Below are 20,931 nucleotides of genomic sequence, written 5' to 3'. Positions count from 1 at the left end.
CATGCTAGTAAAGTAATGCTCAAAATTCTCCAAACCAGGCTTCAGCAATACGTGAACCGTGAACTTCCTGATGTTCAAGCTGGTTTTAGAAAAGGCAGAGGAACCAGAGATCAAATTGCCAACATCCGCTGGATCATGGAAAAAGCAAGAGAGTTCCATAAAAACATCTATTACTGCTTTATTGACTATGCCAAAGCCTTTGACTGTGTGGATCATAATAAACTGTGGAAAATTCTGAAAGAGACCACCTGATCTGCCTCTTGAGAAATCTGTATGCAGGTCAGGAAGCAACAGTTAGAACTGGACATGGAACAACAGACTGGTTCCAAATAGGAAAAGGAGTACATCAAGGCTGTATATTGTCACCCTGATTATTTAACTTATATGTAGTGTACATCATGAGAAATGCTGGACTGGAAGAAGCACAAGCTGGAATCAAGATTGCTGGGAGAAATATGAAGAACCTCAGATATGCAGATGACACCACCCTTATGGCAGAAAGTGAAGAGGAACTCAAAAGCCTCTTGATGAAAGTGAAAGTGGAGAGTGAAAAAGTTGGCTTAAAGCTCAACATTCAGAAAACGAAGATCATGGCATCTGGTCCCACCACTTCATGGGAAATAGATGGGGAAACGGTGGAAACAGTGTCAGACTTTATTTTTCTGGGCTCCAAAATCACTACAGATGGTGACTGCAGCCATGAAATTAAAAGATGCTTACTCCTTGGAAGGAAAGTTATGACCAACCTAGATAGAATATTCAAAAGCAGAGACATTACTTTGCCAACAAAGGTCCGTCTAGTCAAGGCTATGGTTTTTCCTGTAGTCATATATGGATGTGAGAGTTGGACTGTGAAGAAGGCTGAGTGCCAAAGACTTGATGCTTTTGAACTGTGGTGTTGGAGAAGACTCTTGAGAGTCCCTTGGGCTGCAAGGAGATCCAACCAGTCCATTCTGAAGGAGATCAGCCCTGGGATTTCTTTGGAAGGAATAATGCTAAAGCTGAAACTCCAGTACTTTGGCCACCTCATGTGAAGAGTTGACTAATTGGAAAAGACTCTGATGCTGGGAGGGATTGGGGGCAGGAGGAGAAGGGGACGACCAAGGATGAGATGGCTGGATGGCATCACTGACTTGATGGATGTGAGTCTGGGTGAACTCTGGGAGTTGGTGATGGACAGTGAAGCCTGGCGTGCTGTGATTCATGGTGTCGCAAAGAGTCGGATACGACTGAGCGACTGAACTGAACTGAAAGAATTATGTGGATAAAGGTCAAGCTGGGTTCTGGTTTTAAGGAATCCAAGGGAAGATACAGGGAGATGCCTTATCTCACTGGAGAGAAAACAAATACAAACAGAGTTTGAGAAACAGGAGAGTTAAGCTCTTAGGACTGAAGAACCTAGAAACTGGTAAGGTCATAGCAGATGAGAAAGCCATGCTAGGGAGCAAGGAGGTTGACTTAGATGAAGGGTAACCTGGAAAAAGAGGCTGTGTTCTGACCACCAAGAAATAATGTTCATGCTTCATGTAGGGTCTAGGTAAGTATGCAGAGCTGAACAAATAAAGTCAGGGAAGTGTATAAAAATATCTGAAAAGGAAGACTGAGAAGTTAAAAGTCAGCCTCAGTTTTCGGTCACTGGTTATTCCAGAATCTCATTGATGAGGTAAAGACAATAAGAATATTAACGATTCATATACATCGATTCACTATTCCAGTTCATGTGCATTGTCACATTTAATTCTCATCGTAATTACAGATAATTATTATTCCTATTTTTCAGATGAAGAAACTGGAAATTCAGTGATGTTAATGAACTTGTCCATAACTATTGACAGTAGATCTGGTACATACCTATTAACAGTAGAAATAGATTTGAACTATTTGCTTGGATAAATGCCAGGTATTTGTATCATTGTTTTATATATTATTCCGTTAAAATATTTATAGTCCAGAATAGAAAGTCAGGTAATGAGTTATAAAGCTTTGTTACTTTTGATAACATTTGTCAAAGGTTAGAGTTGGGCTGCAGTCTATGGGGTCGCACAGAGTCAGACACAACTGAAGTGACTTAGCAGCAGAGTTGGTCTTGTTCATTTTTCATGTTTTTCTGTTTTCACATTTCTTTTTCTTAAAGTTTTGCAAACCTTTAATACACACACACACACACACACACATAGGGTGCTAATATTTGGTAATAAGTGTTTAAATTTGTAATGTCAATAGTTTGTAATAACTTCAGTAGAATTAAATATATAAGAACAGGACCTGTGTTTGTTATGCAGTGAATATATTTAACAGTTACTTTAAATGGTAATATAAGTTTTCTAAGAGTCTGATTCCAGAATCATACATTTTAATGATAGGGTTTGGGGTTCAGTTTAAGCACCATCCAAACACCAGCTAAATTACTGAGGTTTTATTTTATTAATAATGAAGAATTTAAAATATAAGTATAATTCCTGTTAACCATAGAAGATGTCTGGATAAGAAATTACTGTATATGTTCACAAATCCAAAACCTAATTTACTAAGCTTAAGAAATTGCTCTTTATTCATTCCTGAGTGTCTTTTAAATTTTCTAATATGCTAATATTTGAGTTCAGACTAAATTCACACGGTCTTAAAAAAGTCGCCTTTTTTGTGTTTTGAAATAAATGTCTGCTGTAGAACTTAGCATTAATCCCAATCAATAAATCAGCCAGAGTTTACTAATCTTTTTCTGCTTACTGTATGCTTTTACTGTATACTGTTACTGTATGCTCTGAATACTCAAGAGAAGAGTGATAAGACCCAACTCTTGGTCTCAAGAAAACAAATACAGAAAAAAAAACCCTCAAAAATAGATAATAAAGCAACAATTTAAATAACACAGCATTAAATAAACAAGTGTTTAAATATATAGTACATACTTGATTCCCAAGACATGAAGGAAGCAGAAAGTAGGGCTTGAGAAGGATTTATAAAGGAATTGGCATGTTAACTAAATGCTCAGCAAAAGGTATTATGTGACGAAAGGTGGCAACTGCTTTTCAGACATAAAGAATGGAAGTACGAATGTGTGATGGCTAGCAGTAGTGAAGTGCTCATTTTAGAGAAGTGATACTGGATATAGAAATTAAGCCAAGGTTATGGAGAGTCTTTAATTTCCCTCTAGTGTTTTAGACTTGGAACAACTTACTGGAGTGTTCCAGATAGGAGCTATTCTTAAATGGTTTGTTTGAAGAAGATCAGTTGCATAAAGTTTTGCAGAATGACTTGGGGAGGGAACACAGTATGTGGCAAACTTGAATGACAAGAGCTTGAAGATTTAGTGCCCTAAGGTTAGTGGCAATAGAAGGAGAAATACGGACACCATTTTGTGACACCATTTTTCTTTTCCATATTTTTGGGATGAAATCATGTTAAAGATTATTATGAAAAAAGAACTAGCACTTTTAATTGTTCTACTCAAATACAATAATTTTCATTTTTAAGCATGACCTTCCAGTCTTGATGGGTATTTGTATGTGGACATTAATGGTATTAAAAGAGGTATATAATTAAAATTTTTTCTTGTAATAGTGTGTGTGTGTAGTGTTTGTGTGTGTGTGTGTGTATATATATATATATACACATCTATATATATTTAAAGTTATCATTATTGCTAAGAACCAAAATAAATTTTGAATAAAAAAGTAAAATTGAATACTCGAACACTGGGGATGTAAATGATGCAAAAATTAAGTGTGACCCCCAAAAGAATTTGTAACAGTGGCACAAATAGCAGAATGAGAGCTGGTTAGTGAATAAATATTAAAATTCAATTTTGGATATACTGATAGAAGTTGAAAATATTTCGGAGACAGTTGGACACCTGAGACTACAGTTCTGGTCTGGAGATGTAGCTTTGACGGTGGAGAAATAGTAAGGGGTACACTTTCATTTTTCACTTCCATGCATTGGAGAAGGAAATGGCAACCCACTCCAGTGTTCTTGCCTGGAGAATCCCAAGGACGGGGGAGCCTGGTGGGCTGCCGTCTATGGGGTCGCACAGAGTTGGACACGACTGAAGCGATTTAGCAGCAGCAGCAGACTTTATATTCATACAAACTCAGTGGTTATTATGATTATTTTTATTATCTGGGTGACCTCAAGCAACTTATGTAAATCCTTGGGATCTTAGCATTTTTAAATCTGTATTTCAGAATTTTGTGGCCAGCAATTTGTAGACACAATTAAAATGTTAATTATTCTAGAGAAATAACAATTATAGAAAATTAATTGTGGCATCTCCTTGCTATTTCATCCTAATTGAACATTATCCTTGGCATAATAATTAGGAACACCATGATGAGCCAATATGAATTTTCTATTTTTTTTTTAAACCAAGAATGCTCTAAGGTGGATAGTTTGGCTGAATACCTGTAAAACCATCTATTGTTTTGTATGAATCTGTCGTAAATTAGATGACTGAAAGAACAAAGAAGATCATCACATATATTATTTTGTTTTGCCAAAGTTAATTTTCCTTCAGCACTATATAACCTGCCTGTCAAAAGGCATTGCTGATGTGAAGCCTCTATTTTTGCAAAGCTGTCTGAGAAATGAATAATGAGAAATGGTGATTTCCATGTAGCTGGGATATTTCTATCAGAAATGATACTTGATGAAATGTGAAAATGCTGATTAAGGAAGAAGAGATTGGACAGGTCTGGGAATGCAAGATAGCTTTGTACTCCAGGTTGCATCTGAAAGCAAAGTACAGGGGGAAATGTTCTGTTTTAGCCTGTGAATAAAAGAACTGTAGTTTCTGTGACTGCCCATCTGGCATTTTTCACCAGCACCAAATTCATTAGGGATGATTAGTCCTTTTCTCCAAACCCTTCACTCAAAATAAGTAAATAAAAGGAGAGTTTGGGCAGTAAAAGATCAAGGAACAGTATCTCTATTTTGAGATGTCCTAAAGTTATCCTGATTGGTCCAAACTTAAACAGCATTAAAGAAGGAGCTACATGATGAAAAGATGAATTCTTAGTAAACATCTACAGTGTTATGTTCTACTTAAAGTAACAGAGAATTTAGTTGAAGTAACTCATGTATACTGACAATTTGTCTGTGAGTTTAGATTTAAAATGATGTGGAAAATTATTTTTACTTCTTATTTCTCTGCCTCAGCAACAGCGAAAAGTATTTACAGGTTGTTTTATTGATCAGCTTATCTATGACAGAAACCGACAGAATATACATAACTTACCTTTTTAGCTTAGTTCTTTTTATGTAAAATATTATATTAAGAGATATGTTTAATGCTAAATAGTCATGTTGTTATAATCATTATATTGTTTGATACTGTAAAGCCATAGCATTCCTAAAGGCTTTAGAAATCTTCAACATAAATCTTCAAAATTTATGCATCAATAGAGTCAACTCAGGTTTTAGGGCTCAGTTTAACTAGAAAACTAGAATGAGAGAGACAGAGAGAAAAACAGATAGAGACAGAGAGCATTTAAGAGTATATTTTCCCCAAGGATATCGCTAAATAATTTACTTCTCAGAAGTTGCTGTTTTAGAAGGTGCTTTCTGAAGCATATGACATAATATGGTATGCCCAGACAAAAAACATGATTTGCAAAAATGTTAGAATCCTTTGATTTTCTGATTGAATGCATATAACATGAGTTAAATATTAGACATTAATTATGAGAAATGAAGATACTTATAAAAGTATCTGATACTTTATTTAAAAAATACTGTACCTATCAAAATACTACAATACTATATAACCACTTTAGTATTAGATTTAAATATTTATTAGTTAATAATAATGAGAAATATTATGAGTTGCTTTATCAAATTCAATAATTTACTGTCTTTTCTTTTCCTAAATATGGTCTAATTCATCCCTGGGTAAATTCCTTTTGTATTATTTGTTGCTATCCTTAGATAGTTTTACAGTTTGCCATTAAGATTCAATGCATTATTATGGTTATAGTAATCACTAGTGTGTAAATCACTTTTGCTATCCTCAATATCTATTGTTTCTATTGTGTAAACACTGTGGTTTATGTAATAATAACATTACCCTCTTTATATTGGCTGCTAGAAAACTCAGAGCCAAATATTTAACCCACTTCTGAAATGTTTACAAAATTTAAGGCTTTCTTTTCATATGTTAGTTTTTTCTCTATACCTTTCTATTTACTTACTCTTTAGTTACATTATATATTTTTGAATACATTATGTAATCATTTTGTACAGGTAACTGTGGATTTAATGCCATAAACATATATTTCTAATAACACTGCTTGTAACTTCTACCGCATTAAGAAAATGTATTCTAAATAGAGTGATTTAGAGAGCCACATATCTTTTCTTTTCTTGAGTCTGATTTGTGAATGTGTTCGAAATTCATGTTTTCAATTGTTTGAATCTTTTTAAAAAATGAAAGGGAGCTAAGGGAAACGCTACTTACTGAGCACTGTGCCAAACAGTAAATAAATGTATAGTTGAATAGTTGCTCATGTAATAACTATAAAGGTAGGAACTATTTTTATCCCCATTTTACTGATGAGAAAAATGAGGTACAAAACCTTAAGTAACTATCCTGAATTTATGTATTAAGTGATATGACTGTAATTAAAATCTTTAGTTCCACATTCTTATATGACAAACCACTCAGGAAGCAAATAATTTTCTTTTATCTGGCATGAAGCTGTAGTGTTGATGGCCTACAACTTTCTTGGTTAATTCTGTCAGAGACATTAATTCTGTGCCATTGGAAGTCACTGAAAATCTGTTGTTCTTCATCTTTTCCAAATTTGCTAAAGACGAACCACCAAAGTGTGTGTGGGGGGGTGGGGGGAGTGACGTGGGGGGTGTGGGTATAGGATGGATAAGAGAGAAAGGATTTTAGTGGAAGTGAATTTTCAAGACTAGGGATATTCAGAATACTGCTGAATATGGTTTCCTTGCCCTGGGAATGATTCCTTGAGAACTCTGGGGAGGAAAGTATATGGTACCAGAGACAAATCTTTGGGCTTAGATCATCATTCAGTGTGATGATATAGGAGTTGGGATTTCTGATTGGAATTAACTGGTTGGGGCACACTGAAGTCTGTCTTAGGAAAGGACTGTCTTTCTCTGATGGCAATAACAGATTGGGAATTTAAATTGTTGTGTTTAAAAGAGAATCACTAACTCCCTAGAATGAGAGTGAAATGTTAGCAGAGGGAAATGTTAGTGGTGAGTACATGTCACTATTTCTTTAACAAATTGATTATTAATAATTGTAGGGGCAAAATTAAAATTTATCAAATATTTGTGGTAAAGACTGCTGATTCTTGTTTCACCTTTACCTTTATCAGGAACTCCCATGATATTCATTTTCTGTCTTCATTGAAAGGGACCATCTGTTGCCTAAAGTACTAATAACCTAAACAAGTCCATTTGAAGTCTGTTGAACCTCTGAGTCTTTTTAATAGTTATTTTTATTTGTTTAAGGATTTACAAATAAGCAATTCATCTTTGAAATGGGAGCAAGTTTTATAACTTTATCTATTAATGAAAACCAGGAGTCTCTCAACTATCCTACCACTTGTGCATGTAAGTGGCTTGTGATAAACTATAAATCCTCCTTTCATCAAATGTTCTAGAGATACATTTTCCTAATGTCCACAGTGAGTTGATAGCTTATCTCTGCAGGGGCCATGATTTAGTTCTGCAGATGTAGTAGAAGAAAGAATTGCTAAAACTTAAAAAAAAAAAAAAAAAAGATTTCCATCTGGGAAATGTGGATTCTCCATTCACATAGCTGTAAAACATCTATGAATAAAAATGTTCTACCATGAGTTCTCTACTGAGGAACAGTCTGGAGTAAAGACTATTAGATGGGAATCAACAACCTTAATTAAGTTGTTCTAGGGCAGTGGCAAACTAGCCTAATACTTTAATTAAGTTATTTAATTCTCTGGGGCAGTTTTTTTTTTTTTTTTCAATTTGTTAAAAAAAGGTGGTTTTGTTTGAGAGTCTCCTTTTTTTAAAAAAAAATCAAAAGTAATAAAAAGCTCAAAATAGATGTGTGAGAACACCAAATATAAGGATTTAAAACAGACTTCTGTCTGTTTGAACTTAGTGTTATTTGTGAAGAAATTTGGTATCATACTTTGCTTAGAAGTAATTATCTGGGGAAACTGAAATTTCGTTTTCCCAAATCTATTAGTTACTGCAAATTTAAGCTAAGATAGGCCATTTCTGTTTAAGTAAATTAGTCAAAAGCCAAAAGAGAAGATGAGCTCAATGAGAGATTATTTTCAGGATCTCTTTGTATCATATTCAAACATTACAACTTAATTAACAAAGGCTACAGCTCTAAAAGCGCCTGTAAATTCCGTTTCTTCAATGTACCTCTCTCCCTGTGTCCCTATTCACCTCTGAAAAGTCAATACTTTCTAGACTGTAACATTTGCTGAGACTTTAATTTCCAAATACATTTATTCTTTTCAGTTCTTCATTTTATTGAAACTGTAAGTTGACATTCAAGAACAATTCACCCTAATGTTGAAAAAAAAATGCTTTTCCATTATTGCTATTTTGAATGACTTCCAGGAAAGAAAACAGATTACAACTTTTGATAACATACGAAGAAAATATTATTATCACAGCTTGAAATCTGTTAACAGGGACTTTCTAAGGAACAAACATTAAAGTACAACAGAAATTTAATTACAAGGAGATTTTCCACTTGTCAGAAATATTTGCATTAATGTCAGTAATAACTGCAATAAAGAGACTATTGTCTCGTGTTGCAAAAAAGAGAAAAGATGAAAGAGATCCCCATAATCCTTGTTACAGACACACTAAAGGGTCATTGATTATTTAGCTTTTCTTTTGGATAACCCTAAACAAAATATGGAGAATGCAATGGCAACCCACTCCAGTACTCTTGCCTGGCAAATCTCATGGATGGAGGAGGAGTCTGGTAGGCTGCAGTCCATGAGGTCTCAAAGAGTCGGACATGACTGAGGGACTTCACTTTCACTTTTCACTTTCATGCATTGGAGAATGAAATGGCAACCCACTCCAGTGTTCTTGCCTGGAGAATCCCAGGGACAGCGGAGCCTGGTGGACTGCTGTCTATGGGGTCGCACAGAGTTGGACACGACTGAAGTGACTTAGCAGCAGCAAACAAAATATTAAGTAAAAAATATTGAAACAATGCTCATTTATTAGTATCATGTTGATTGTCAGTGGTTCACCAGGAAACTATGAAGCCTGCTATTTGTTCATGTGGTCTGATATGGATGAAGGCCACCAAGTATTAAATATTTAATATTATGGAGAAATGTGACAACTGTAGAAGATTATTAGCCCTTTAAAAAAAATTATTTCTCCTTTGCTTTCCACTTGCCACTTCAGGGCATTGCTTATACAATGAGCTTCATGAGCATCATTTGAGAAATGCAGATATTACATTTATTCAGAAACTGAAGCTTAATGCCACAGCAAGAATTTGGGTTAGTAGAAAATTCCCTATTGCATTTTGAATATCCCTATTCCCTATTGAATATCTGGCAGGTCAGGTAATGTTTTCAAATGCTCTGGCTGTCAGTCCTCTTGATACAGGACACAGAAAAAGAGGTCAATGAAATGGATTTCTTGTAAGGAACCAAAATTGGTCTTATGACAAGTTTTGTTATCCACCTAGAATTTCCTATAAAAAAGCGAGCACTTTATACAGCTCTTAGTATGTGTGAAACTCTTTACATATATTATTTCATTTGTCCTCACAACACTTAGATGTACAGATGTAATTATGCTTTTTTCAAAAACTTCAGAGAAGTAAAGTATATTTCCTAAGGTCATCCAGCTAGAACACAGTGGATCCATGAGTGAAATGTAGCTCAGCAGAGTACATATCCCATGTACTTAATCACACCATTTTCTCAGCAACTTGGTAGGTATTTTCAGATATCCTTTGAGACAAATTTCAAGGCCAAAATAATAAAAACAAAACTTTTATTCAGTACTGCCCAACCAATGGATCATGGGTTCCTGGGGGACATCTAAGTTAGTATAAGACATTCTTGAGTTCACATGTTCAGAAGACATTATTTGTAGACACTAAAAATGTTGCATACTACCATTTATTACATATAAATATTTGCATTGTTAATAATATAAGTTCAATTTTTAATCACCAATGATTCTTAAAAGCTTTATTCCTTATCACTCTGCTAGCCAATTATTACCAATTTTTTGTTAAATATCAACTATATGCCAGACACTATTTCGTTGGGAAAATAGCAATAAAGAAAATGGATAAAGATCCCCACTTTTGAAGAGCTTAAACTCTAAGGTTATGTGGGCTGCATTATACAATGTATGTGTTTTTAGTATAACCAGAACTGTTTTTAAAGTAATCTTGTCACTATCTAAACTAAAGATGTTGCCTTGGTATGCTTTTTGGTGGAGTTGGAGTGGGAGACAATTCAGACTGGAATCTCATAGGTTTCCAATATGGATTGGAAATGCTGTCAATCAGGATTAGCCATATGCAATCCCTACACTCCTGGATGTGACAAAGGATAACCTTGATGACCTGACGTGTTATCAAAACTTGGTTTCTGAGAAGTAATATTTAAAAATATTGACTGAAGGATATACATCCTAGGGTATTTAGTCTGCTAAATAGCATGGAAATTTATTCCTGGATAAAGTTAGCCAATCAGAAAGCTATATGCATAGATGGTGTGGTTTTGGCTATCCTTTCAAACTGCACTTATTAAATTGTGTTTTGGCATGAATTCCCTGTTGAACACGGTGGGACAACCGCAGAAAGGAACAGCTCTGTGGAGCTCTCCATGTGTTATAGGGATATGACTGAAGATGACATCCCCAAAGCTCCTCAGTTATCCCCTCTCTGAGGAACTGTGGGGAAATTTTTGCTGTGTAAGAATTTTATGCAGACTTCACTGTAGGAAAATGTGTGTTTCTCTGAAACAGTGGGTATATTTTTATCTTATGCAGAATTATTTTATAACTAACTATATTCTCACTTCAGTTTGTCTGATAGAGTACTCAGAACTATATTTAGGGCCCACCTTTAATCCTTTTGCAGAAATGTACACATTTATTTCTGAGTTCTTAGTCTCCAGTTTCTTTGCAATATATAAGCCACATTTTCTCTATTACTTGATTTCAAAGAAATCAAAGATTTAGAGTTTTATTTTATCATGCAGATTTTTATAAGCAACTGAAAGTACTTTTGGGAGCAAGACAGGTTATATATTCATTAATGAACTAAATATAATAATAAGAGCTGTGAGAGATTTAGAAAAGTAAAATAAGCTCTTTGCCTTAAACTCAAACCAAATTTATTACTAACTCTGTAAGGTAAATGGCTGCCTAAACTTTTCTTTAAAGCTCATCAAAACAGGCTCCAGAAAAACCCCTTTTGAACCATGTTTAGAGTCCAGCTCCCTGCCCCCATAGTCTGCTGTTCTCAAAGCTTCTCATGTCTCAGTAGAGTGGTTCAAACAAAACAATTCACCTAAAACAAGAAGTTAAGCCACTAAATATGGAGTTGCATGGCATGTTTGTAGTATCTTATTTGATTTCCAACTTCATCTTTAAGATCCTCATATTTTTGTATTTCAGTTAAAGAACCTTTATCCCAGGTGACAGACTGGACAGAGTATTTCAACACTTGGGCTTCTTTTGGCATTATATGTTTTGTCCATTAGGGGACTTTGAAAAGTCATTTAATCTCAGCCTTCTATAGAACAGAATCAAGAATAGAAATGTTTCCTTATATAACAAAATAGGTATAAAACAATATCTACTTTAAACGATACAGCTATACTAAGAATCCAGAGCCACCTTCATTCAGTCGTGGTAGTCCATCTTCATTGTTAAGAATGTCAATTAGACTCAACTGTCAGTTTTATTGGTTTATTAACTGTAGAACTTTTTAAAGGTACTGATGCTTGCAGGAGTTTCCTGTTTGAGTTCATTGGACTGCAATGGTCGATCTCTTAAGAGGAATTTAGATTGGGAGATGTACAGCTCTCACAGGTCTTATTAAGCTTACTTTGCCCACATATGACTGTTTTTTCATACAGCACAGTTCATGCTCCTCCATGGTCCCAAGGAGATTGTACATGTAAACAGGAATTTTCTCTTGTGGGGTGAGAGAGGAGTCGAGCAGGATGTGAACCAGGCTAATAAAATGTGAATTTATAGGTGTTCTGCTTCTCAGCCCACTCCTTGTGTCTGCTAAGGACCAGCCCTTCCTGATCCTTTACCACTGTGGAGAACTGTTCTTCTTCATTTTTGTAGTTAATGAATATGAGAATTTATTCAGAGATTGTAAAAAGATTGTAGCAAGCTGATGAGGCTACATCAGTGCTCACATGAATTAGGAAGAACCAAAGCCCAAACCGAACAATCTCTCAGAGCTTGCTCCCATGACATTTTATCTGTGCAAGGACTTGAAAAAGGGACACACTGTTTCCTTACTTTTTTTCCCTCTGAATGTTTTAGTGCATTTTGAACCAGTCCATTGTCTTAACAATTGTCTACACATTTATTTTTAAACACTAATATTGATCTAAAATCTTCATATGTGGTTAAACAGTAAGTATTATCCCAGAGCCATATGGTAACCATGCTGGGAACCTTTTAATTTAGTATTTAATCAAACAAGCAAACAGATATTCCTCATGAAAAATAGATATTGAACCCAGCATTTCTATTACACTCACAAATAATAAACCATGTGGTTTTGTAAGCTATCTAACACTTTTCTCACAGTGAAACGCTTTTCAAAGTTAATGTCAAATATTCCCAGAGAGCGATTCTTAAAATGCCTAAGAATGTAAATGGCCAAAAATTGAAGTTAACCTCTTTTGACAATTCTATAATATCTACCATTACAGATTCAAAACAGGGCAATAATTACATATGAACACTTGGCTCGTTATGTCTGAAAAAAATTTAGAATAAGAAGCCATGCAGGATGCTCCCACATAGCATTGCATAAAAATATGATTTGATCTGATCATCATAGTCTGGAACATATTTTTCTTGGTATTTGGCTGTTTCCCCCTTATGCTTGAAATAAATTTTCTGGAGTCTGTGTCTTTGCTACATGCTATGTATTCAGAACAAAAATATCTTTCTTCTCTAGGGAGTGACTGAGGCAAGCGCTTCTTTACATGGGATATTTTACTGCCTGAAGTTTTTCAGGTTCTTTTGCTTAGAAATGTTACTCATTACATTTTTAATTCTTACTATTTTTTTTAATGCACCAAGTATCTTTCTTATCTTGCCTGATATTAACACTATTTAGTCACATTCAACCTGCCACTTATGTCTTAATTATATCTGGAATACTGCCATGTATCCCCGATGGTTTATCTTCTTCCTGTTTTGTTTCTTTCTGCTTTTTGTTGCCTTTCTTAGTGCAGGCTCTTTGGAGATGCTTAATAAATATTTGTTGAATGAATGAACAAAGAGATATGTTTCTTACATTTTCCATATGCTGCTTTATGTTATTATTAACTTTTATGTATATACAAACTCTAAGTTCTTTGAGGAGTATAATGTTGGCATCGTTGTTTAGTTGCAAAGTCGTGTCTGATTCTTTTGTGACCTCTGTCCATGGGATTTCCTAGGCAAGAATCCTAGAGTGGGTTGCCATTTTCTTCTCCAGTGTTGGGATACACCCTCCCTAGTCCCCACCACATCATGTGTGCATGCACGCACACACACACACACACACCATTCCCATGGTGGGTGGTAGATATCAAAACATTTTTGTTGAATATTTAATTAAATGTAGGATAGTAGGAAACCAAAATGATACACATCTGGAATATGGTGCTAGTACTTCATTCATTCAATCAACAAATATTTATTGAACCATATAATAGGCCAAGCACCGTTCTAGGTGAGAGTGAACAGTGAGAGAGTGAACAAAACAGAATTCTAACTTCATAGCTATTACATTCTAGTCCGGGAGAGAGACAGTATACAAATTGATAAATAAATATATGACATGTTATTTTCAGCAAATATTATGAATAAAATAAAGCAGGGTCATGGTTTAGCAGTGAATATGAAGAAAAAGGCTCCATAAAATAATGATGAGAAAAGATCTCTCCATGATAGTGATATTGAAGTAGAGATACACAGGGGGTGAGGGCTACTTATAAGAATAGTGTTCTAAGCTGATAGGATAGCAGATACAAGGTTCTGAGTCTAGAATGAACTTGGCCAGTTCAAGAATGAGCAAAAAGGCCTCTGTGGTAAGTTTTTGTGAGTGAAATAGAAAGGAGTTGTTTGTTCAACTCAGCATTTTTGCTTTGATGTTAGACAGTCACCTCTAATGAGGAGAACACAGCATATGAGACTGAGAAGGAGTGGCCGTTGAGGTAGGAGGGCTGTGAGCCCTTGGAGAAAAGGGTTTCAAAAAGTGGGGAGTAGGGGTGATCATCATGTCTGATGCTGCTGACGAGTTGAGTGAATGAAAAATGAAAGGTGAGAAACTGGACAGAGTAAGGAGGAGGTATTAGAGCTTTGCTGGAAAGGGAAACAGAGAAATGGAAAGTTTTCTGTGGGGACCATTTAAGATCTAGAGAATTTTTTTGTTTGCTTGTTTATTTTATAAGATCATCAGTATTACAGTGTGTGTTTGTATGTAGTGAGGAGAAAAATGTATCCAATAGTGGAATACCATGTATTCTTTGCTCTTAAGGGTCAGAAGTTGTAACTGGGTCACAATCAACCTGACTGACATCATTAATTCGTGTGCACACACGTTGCACCCCCCCACCCCCCCAGCCTCCCTCGACACACACAGATAGTTCAGAATTTCAGAGGTTGACTTCAGTGACTGGCAGAATAATTTAATATTGGGAGAGGATCTTGATTTTTAATTCCCTTCAACTATTCCTTTTTCTGAATGAAAACCCTGTTGATGTGTTGTAGAGTATTCATTCATTTCATAAATATTTTTTAGAGAGTTACTCTGCACATTAGACATTGTTCTGGGCACTGAGAAGGAGAGGAGAACAAAACAGACATGTCATTTTGCTTTCTTGATATTTGTACCCTCTACTTTATTAATTTGTTCTGATTTCATATTTAGACCATGACATATGGGTGGCGCTAGTGGTAAAGAACCAACCTGCCAGTGCAGAAGTTGCAAGAGATGTGGGTTTGATCCCTATGTTTTGAAGATCCTCTGGAGGAGCAAATGACAACCCACTCCAGTATTCTTGCCTGAAGAATCCCCATGGGCAGAGGAACCTGGCTAGCTATAGTGCATGGGATCACGGAGTTGTACACGACTGAAGTGACTGAGCACATACCCTTATTGGTCTAAATAGTACAGGTTGAAATGTCAAATTTAAAATGTAATCATATTTCTCTGGGATTAAATTTCTATTTTTCTGAGCACATTAAGATGAACAAAGCTTCTTTGTTATATTTCAGAGTCTGCCAGAAAGCTCTTGGAGCACAGTTTAATTGAGAAAAATATTTAAAATTACAACTTCTGTGATTATTAGCTCCACTAATAATAAGTAAAACTGTTAAGATTTTCTTTTTAATTTGTAGGATCATAAAATGCTCTTTCCATAATAGGGTCTAGGGTAAAAACACTTTCACTCTAGTGAACATCCAAGTCTAGGCCACACACTCATATGTCTTATTTGGGATAAATATCTGCATTACAGTCACAGCTAGCCACTAGATTCACTATGTGACTCCTCAAGGAAAAATCATTAACTACATGTATCTTGTGTTTGGCATTCTTGTTGTCATTTCCACCTTTAACTTTTTAAAGTTTTGTTTTTTTTCTTTTAAAATTGAAAACAACTACTTGCAGTACTTTGGGGAGAAGTGAAAGAGAGAACATTTTACAAAACATGTCCCACGATGATATACGCCTGGCGTGGGGTGGGATATGAAGATGGTAAAGGGTTGAAGAAACTCAACAACTTTATCGAGCCTCCTGTGTAGTGCTGTTCCAGTAGGATGTTATTATTTGCCTTGCAGGGGATCCCCAGAGGAGCAGATTCCATCTTAGTCAAATGTCAGTATAAAAACAAAATCACTTGATTCAGAGGGTAAGCTGTCCTGGGAGACTCTGTCAGCTTGGATTGTTCATCCTTCCATTTCCTTCTGTTAATACAAATGACTGACAGTTGTTTATAGTTATTGAAACATTATAATTTTTCCTTTTAATTAATTAGGTGATTTGATTTGCTTGATTTCTGCAAACAAGATTGACAACAAAAATCCCAGGGTCATATTTCCCATGTGCTTTAAGTTATTTAAGTTTATATGTTCAGATCCATGAATATTATTTAGCTTATGAAAATTGCAGTTGACTTACAAATAATAAGAATTTTCAGGGAAGTTAGACATCCTCCTGGATTGAAGGGATCAATAATATTTGTTCAAGGACCTATCAGATGTAGGGTATTGTTCCAGGTGTCATCGGTACAAAGAGGACACTTTTCACACCAACCTTAGCATCATGGAATTAGAGTTAAATTGGAGAAGGAAAACATGCAGATACAGAATTTATGAAATGCAAGACAGAATGCTTCTTTGGAGGAAAGTGTTCACATTAACAGTCTGTTGTTCTCCTCAAACACCACTTTTTAGTTATTATAGTCTAACAACAAGAAAACATTGTGGTAAACTTTTCAAGGGAACTTACCTAAGAACAGGAAATATTATCACTGGAAGACATGAGACATTTTGGTAAGACAAAGCTCAATTTCAAAATAAAAGCATTCACTCTTCTAATTATTTTGTAATTTTTTTCATACCATCTTAGTTCCAAAGGACTTGACCCACTATTTATACAAGTCTTTTTAAAGAAATGTATAATGCCAGAGAAGAAAATTTCAGACAAACCAGAGCATATTTTTTCACAAAGTTATACACCAATAAAAGAAAATTACGATAAAAAACATTTTGTGACTTTAATTATAGCATTTTTCTGCCATACACGACTTCCATAATTATAGCTGGGGAGACAGTTCAGCCCCAGGTCTTTAGTACCTAGACTGTACGGAACCAGAGTCCTGAATCCTGGCAGACTGAACTCTATTCTTAATCCCTCTGAGGCATATAAATTAAGTTCTGCACCGTTCAGTTTTTGAGATCTCATTGGTGCTACAGTGTTTGAATGAGTTCATAGATGTTGTGAAGTCCACAGATCCACCCTGGTGTCCTTGGCCTGAACCTCCGAGAGGCAGCCTTAAGACAAGGGAATGCTAAAATCTCAGGTTAGTTACAGGTTGGTGGAAACAGAACGTCTGTCTACCTTGTCTCGCTTGTGTTGGGGATATGTTAAAAGACAGTGAAAAGGTAAAATCACAGTGACTTTGGTATTAGTTGGGTTTCCTCATTTGATCATGGTGAAAATGTTAGTCAATTCAGTTTCTCCTCAGGGGAGGAACGGGGTGTTTCAATGCCAGCAGATTCAAGTCATTTCCTGACAATTTCTTGAAAGTTATATGTACCCGGTATAGTGGAAAGGAGGGAGGGAGGGAGAAAGGAAAAAAGGAAGGAAGGACAGAAAAGAAAGAAGCATCTATTTAATTTTCTCTGAGAGGTTCTGTTCCTCTGGAAAGTCCTCTTTCCATCTGTCGGCCAACTTGCAGACATATCATCCGGCAAAGTTCACATTCTAGAAGCCATTCCAACATGCCAGCTCCTTACCCCAACTCTCAAGCAGGTCTTGCAAATCCTATTCTCTTGGAATTTATAGTATATTACTCTTATGCTTGTCTGCTAAGGTCAGACAATCAGAGTTTAGGGAACCCAGCTCTGTTTCCAGAGGCATAAAAGGGTAAAGATGAATATTGTGCAGGCCTAATCACGAGTGTTTGCCTTATGTTAGTGTAATCTCTCAATCAGTAGTAGTATCTTATTTAAAACAATCCTTTGCTACACACACACACACACACACACATATCTAACCTTTAGGTAATCACTATCTATCCTTTAGGTAGTAGTCGTTAAGCTGTCATCTATATATTAAAGGGATCTTAGTTTTGGGGGGTTATTTTCTGATTACATGCTACTCAGTGCTATGTAAGAAGCATAACTTCAGCATCCTTTATATTTTCTCCAGAGTAGAAATGAACAAAGCATGGTATCCACTTTCTTCCTTGATTTCCAAACATAACATTAACATTGGACCATTCATTTGAAAATAAGATGATAATATTAATCTCAGCAATCACGTACCATTTCCACATCTTTAATTGGTTACATTATATATTTATATAATTCTAATGTATAGTGACTTTCTAAACTCCTTAGGACTACAATTTATTATAACACATCCACCAAAATTAGTGTTAGCCTTTCTCTGCCAGTTCATTCCCTACATCCTAGCCAAGCATACTTCTCATTAGGAAATGATGGCTTCACACTGAGGTTTCATTTCAGCTTTTCTTTATCGGTGACTTGACCCAGTCTTCACCTTACTGACTACTCTGTCTGGCTTCTCTCCCTTTCACCTATGGGGCAAACCTTCATCCCTCCTGCTTTCATTCTATACATTTCACTCCAGGAAACTGCTCCACCTTGGACAGTCAAATCATTTTGTTTCAAACTCAGTCCATAACAAAGGTAATCCATAACAAACCAAAACCGTTTCCCACTGGATGGGGTCCTTAATGAATATTTCTTTTATTTTCTTAATGATGTTATAAATTCTTTGTCCTGGGATCTGTATCTTAGATTTTATTTCTCCCTTAGTCCTGTCATGTCTGACAACTTGTCAGACAACTAGTCATGTCTTTGCAACTCCATAGACTGTAGCCCACCAGGCTCTTCTGTCCATGGAATTCTCCAGGCAAGAATACTGGAGTGGGTAGCCATTCCCTTCTCCAGGGGATCTTCCCAACCCAGGGATTAAACTTGGGATTCCCATATTGCAAGCAGATTCTTTATCATCTGAGTCACCAGGGAGGCCCAAAGTATCATATACAAGTTTAAAATATACATATATATATAATATGTTATAATTAAAATATGTTAAAATATACATAAATATGTTATACTTAATATGTTATATGTCTTTTCAGTCAGTTCAGTTCAGTTGCTCAGTCATGTCTGACACATCCCACAACCTCAAACAAAGAAAGTGAAAACGGCCCGTTTTGATAAATGACAGCAGAAAGTTCCTTCAACTCAGTGGGCCATCTGTAGACATAAAACAGTTTGTGACCCAATGGACTGCAGCACACCAAGTTTGCCTGTCCATCACCAACTCCTGGAGTTTACTCATGCCCACTTAATCAGTGATGCCATCCAACCATCTCATCCTCTGTCGTCCCCTTCTCCTCTCACCTTCAATCTTTCTCAGCATCAGGGTCTTTTCAAATGAGTCAATTCTTTGCATCACGTGGCCAAAGTCTTGGAGTTTCAGCTTCAGCATCAGTCCTTCCAGTGAATATTAAGGACTGACTTCATTGAGCATGGACTAATTGAATCTCCTTGCAGTCCAAGGGACTCTCGAGAGTCTTCTCCAACACCACAGTTCAAAAGCATCAATTCTTCAGCACTCAGTTTTCTTTAGTCCAACTCTCACATCCATACATGACTACTGGAAAAACCATAGCCTTGACGAGACAGACCTTTGTTGGCAAAGTAACGTCTCTGTTTTTTAATATGCTGTCTAGGTTGGTCATGTGGCGAAAGAGATGGCAATCCACTCCAGTATTCTTGCCTTGAGAATCCTGTGGACAGAGGAGCCTGGTGTGCTGCTATTTATAGGGTTGCACAGAGTCGGACACAACTGAAGCGACTTAGCAGCAGCAGCAGCAGCAGCAGGTTGGTCATAACTTTTCTTCCAAGGAGCAAGCATCTTTTAATCTGATGGCTGCAGTCACCATCTGCAGTGATTTTGGAGTCCAGAAAAATAAATAAATAACGTCTGCCATTGTTTCCACTGTTTCCCCATCTATTTGCCATGAAGTGATGGGACTGGATGCCATGATCTTAGTTTTCTGAATGTTGAGTTTTAAGCCAACTTTTTTACTCTCCTCTTTCACTTTCATCAAGAGGCTCTTTAGTTCTTTGCTTTCTTCCATAAGAGTGGTGTCATCTGCATATATGTCTTTTATGTTTATAAAATGAAAAATATTTATTTTTTTATTTTCAAGCTTCAGCAACTGATATTTTTGAGTTGTATTTGTGTGCACTTCTTAAATTTGAAAAATAATATTTTAGATAACCAGATAGATGTTGATTTCAAATCCTAGTTTAATAAATATTTTGTATTTCGAATGGTTAACTTTTAAAAGTATTTACTTTTCACACCAAAAATCCAAGACTTTCTTGTAGTTTTCATATGGTATCATTTTTTAATAAAGCAGATCTTTTAAAATAGCCAATTATCTCAAAATATTTAACTTTGAAGAATGAAAATGTTTTAAAAAATAATTAATTTGTTTAGCTTAATAATTAGTATTGTTAACAATAGCAATAATATGGTTGTTCTTAGCTTTAGTGAATATTATATGAATATTTAGGGTTAACTGGATATGCATTTTGAAACCAACTTTCTAGAATATGGATGGATTAAAGTTCTCTAAAGTGATTAAGTATATCTCATGTAATTATTTTGAAGGAGGATTTGAAGTGATTTCAGAAATTGGCTAAGGAGTTGAATGGTGCTTTGTAAATATAAAATAAGAGACTAGCTTTGGATAAAAATGAACATTTAAGAGAAAAGAAAAAAATGTAGGAACTAGAATTCCATTAAAGACTACTTTTGAGTAATAGCTTCTGCGTAGTCTTTGGAAACTTGTTCTTAACATAATCTAATCTCATTTTGTTTGTCAGATAAGTGCTTCCCTCCACAATTACAAGGGAAACTTAATAGTGATTTTGATGTTAAAAATACTTACTGATTCTGAA

The 20,931-nt window shown here is 35.6% G+C and overlaps 1 long non-coding RNA gene across 1 annotated transcript in view; it reads left to right on the top strand.

Moving 5' to 3' along the window:
• LOC147374529 (uncharacterized) overlaps window positions 1-20,648 on the top strand; it is a 139,132-nt gene extending 118,484 nt beyond the window's left edge. The window contains exon 4 of the long non-coding RNA XR_015162864.1: window positions 19,692-20,648. This is a non-coding gene — a long non-coding RNA (uncharacterized LOC147374529). The remainder of the gene's footprint in view (window positions 1-19,691) is intronic.
• Window positions 20,649-20,931: the final 283 nt, after the last annotated feature.

This window comes from Bos grunniens, chromosome 4 (assembly GCF_055505025.1).
Source record: "Bos grunniens cultivar Pamir isolate PY7600 chromosome 4, Bosgru_T2T1.0, whole genome shotgun sequence".
In the NCBI taxonomy this organism is placed as follows: Eukaryota; Metazoa; Chordata; class Mammalia; order Artiodactyla; family Bovidae; genus Bos; species Bos grunniens.
Note: the sequence above shows the minus strand (reverse complement) of the source record. Positions and strands in the feature narration are given on the sequence as shown.